Source organism: Octopus bimaculoides, chromosome 9 (genome assembly GCF_001194135.2).
Source record: "Octopus bimaculoides isolate UCB-OBI-ISO-001 chromosome 9, ASM119413v2, whole genome shotgun sequence".
Classification (NCBI taxonomy): domain Eukaryota; kingdom Metazoa; phylum Mollusca; class Cephalopoda; order Octopoda; family Octopodidae; genus Octopus; species Octopus bimaculoides.
This window is the reverse complement of record NC_068989.1, coordinates 1,900,126-1,903,337: the sequence shown is the minus strand read 5'-3', so window position 1 is coordinate 1,903,337 and position 3,212 is coordinate 1,900,126.

The following is a 3,212-nucleotide window of genomic DNA, read 5'->3' as shown; positions in this document are numbered from 1 at the left end:
TATATATATATATATATATATATATATATATATATGGGCAGGAGTGGCTGTGTGATAAGAAACTTGTTTTCCAACCACATGGTTCCGGGTTCAATCCCACTGCGTGACAACTTGGGCAAGTCTCTTCTACTATAGCCACGGGCCGATCAAAGCCTTGTGAGTGGATTTGGTAGATGGAAGCTAAAAGAAGCCTGTCATGTGTATATGTGTGTATGTCAACAAATGTTGGTTAGTTCATATCCCCCGTAACTTAGCGGTTCCGCTTAAGAGATCGATAGAATAAGTACCAGGCTTTTAAAAAAAAAGTACTGGGGTCTATTCGATTAAAATTCTTCAAGGCAGTGCCCCAGCATGGCCGCAGTCTAATGACTGAAACAAGTAAAAGAATATCGTTCAGCAACTTATTTACAGCTGAGGAGGCTGGAGCAATGCGAGATGTTTTGCTCACGAATACAACACATCACCCAGCTCGGGAATCGAAACCACTCTTATGATCACGAGTGCAATATCCCAGCCAGTAGACTTGCGAGGCTTCACGGTTACAATCATTGATAGCCGAGAAACTAAATCGCAGTTCAATATTACTACTATGACTGAAATGAATTAATATTCAAAATTTAGTATAGAAAAATATGTCTGTAAAAGGCTGCGGAATATTTAGAGCTCTTGAAAAATCGACATTTTGAATATTTAGTAGAAAATTACCACAAAAAACGATGAATTAAGTCGAACGGATTAATCGAATGATTTGATCAGAAATTTTGTAAGGCCTATGTTACCTCCCTTGACAAAGGGAAAATACTATCTGTATCCACTTAGGGTTATTTCCCTTGGAAATCTGTTCACAACCTCTCCGTGTCCCACTCCCATCGAACACAAATCAATGGCAACAGTGGTATAGATATCGATCTGATTCGGACAATTAACAACTGTTGAATGCATGCATATTTTCTGACCTTCATAACCCAATGATGCTTGAAAAAGAATACAAAGTAATGAGAATTATGTACATTTAAGGTGGTGAGGAAGGAAAATAATTCACACCGGTTCTGCCATCTTTGTGTTATTAGACATAATGGAAAATGTCTCTTGAATAATTTATTTGAGTCGCACACGCACAGACGCTTACAATGACACTCATATTCTTTCGCCCCTCTCTCTCACACACTCACATACATTTACATACGCATGTACTCTCTCTCTCTTTCACATAATCCCATATTTTAGAGGCATAGTTCCTCTACACACGAATCGGTAAAAACCAAGCTTTTTAATGGTTTACCAAATGTTTGCGTTCAACGTGTGTTGCACTCAGAAAAATAGTCGAAAACGTTAGTTGCCGTAGTTTTTGTGTGTATCTTAGAGAAATATGCCTTTTCTGTGTCTCCTTTTTTTAAAGGAACATTTAAGGTGTATTGCGAAGAGTGAACGGCGTTGGAGAGAATAAAGATTAAAGTTGTAGTTGAGAAAAAGTTAGCTGAAATGAAGGACTGGAAGCCATCTGAATATTGGAAAAGAGTTTCTCATGATGATTTGCGACGGGTGTCAAAATGCCGACCTCATGACTGCTGAAAGTAGGGACACAGCAAGAAGGAAGAAAACAGGCGTTCTGACCGCATCCGCACGCCAGAATCCATCCCCACGTCTTTGAACAGGACCTTTGGCTCAATTCAGAATCTACGGGAAATGGTGGTGAATCCCTAGCAGGAGCGGGTTGCTGCTGAAAAGTCATATGTATGACTGCAGGATTCGGTTTCTTGCCGTACCTCCGGAAAGAGTCAGAAGTGACTGTTGCCGAAATTCCTTCGACTTCACCAGCCTCAATTTCTGGCTTTCTAATTCACCTGGTTCTAATCCTACGGATCACCAGCCGCTCTGCCTGCCACATCAAGGTTGACCTCGTGGCCAAGGTCAAGCAGGTGCTTGAAGGTTTTTCCAAGAACACAGTGAAGAACACATACGCCAGGTTCCGGAACCATCTTGGAAGCTGAAAGCGGTAACTTTGAGGAAACTTATCTCTCAGCCATTTTCCTGAATTTTTAAAATAGTTTTTTTTTTGGCTGCGACATTGTGTTTTATTTTCCTTTTATGAAAATTGAGTTTTCGGATCGATAATGCTTTGCGCTATTTTTCACCTCTCTGTGCTCCGTGTACAAATCCCGCTGGGGTCATCTTTGCCATTCATCCTCCTGGGACCGATGAAAGAATGTATTAGTTCAAGGCAGTGAATTTATGGAATTAGTGGAGTATCGGACGAGTTGACTCACAATATCAGTTCCGTCTCTCTACACTCCGAGTTCAAATCCTTCTCGAGATCAACCATACCCGTCGCTTTCGGGTTGATAGGACAAAGTACCCGTCAAGAGAATGAGATTAGCAGAATCGTCTTTGCGGTATTTGTTCCGACTATTTGAATTCTTGTACAGGAGGGGGCGGGGGTGGAGAGCGGAATTGAAAGAGTTAATCCATCGCCTTGTTTAAAAGTACCCAACGACCAGCACCTGGTCCTTGAGTTCCCTTTGCTGGGTTTCCTGTCATTTAGGCTTGGTGTTTTGTCTGAAGATAACTTCGACGGTCCGAAAGAAGAAAATAAAGGGTCATGGATGTTGATTGATTCTCTCTCATCACTACTTGGCGAAAATACTGAGGTCCGTGTTTAACTGAAGAGGTCCAATAAGACAGGAACATGCCAAGAATGATCTTCCATAAAAACCGTTTTATCCATTGTTTTATCCTTGACATATAAATATTTCTAATTAGCTTTTTAAAATGGTTATTGCATTAATTATGTTAACACTAATTTAACTATTACTACTGCCATCGTCCATGTTATTTATAACGATGATGATGATGATGACAACGATAAAAAAGGGGAAATAATGATGACGGTGGTGATGATGATGATGATGATGATGATTAGCCGAAGGAGAATGAAAAGAAGGAGCAGGAGAATGCGGTGGAGTTAGGGTTAGGGTTATAATGGCATGGGAGATGATGATCGCTGCTGCGGCTGCTGACGGTGATGATGATGATGATGATGACGATGGATGCCGGTGATGATGATGATGGCGATGACATTGACGACGACGACGATGATGACAGCAATGATGTTGTTCTTCTAAACACTGGCAGGATGGTAACGTCGCAGAGAGTAAGGTCCTCAGAGTCCTAATGGGTTTTCCAGCGATCCCCCCCACCCCGTCCCCATCGCA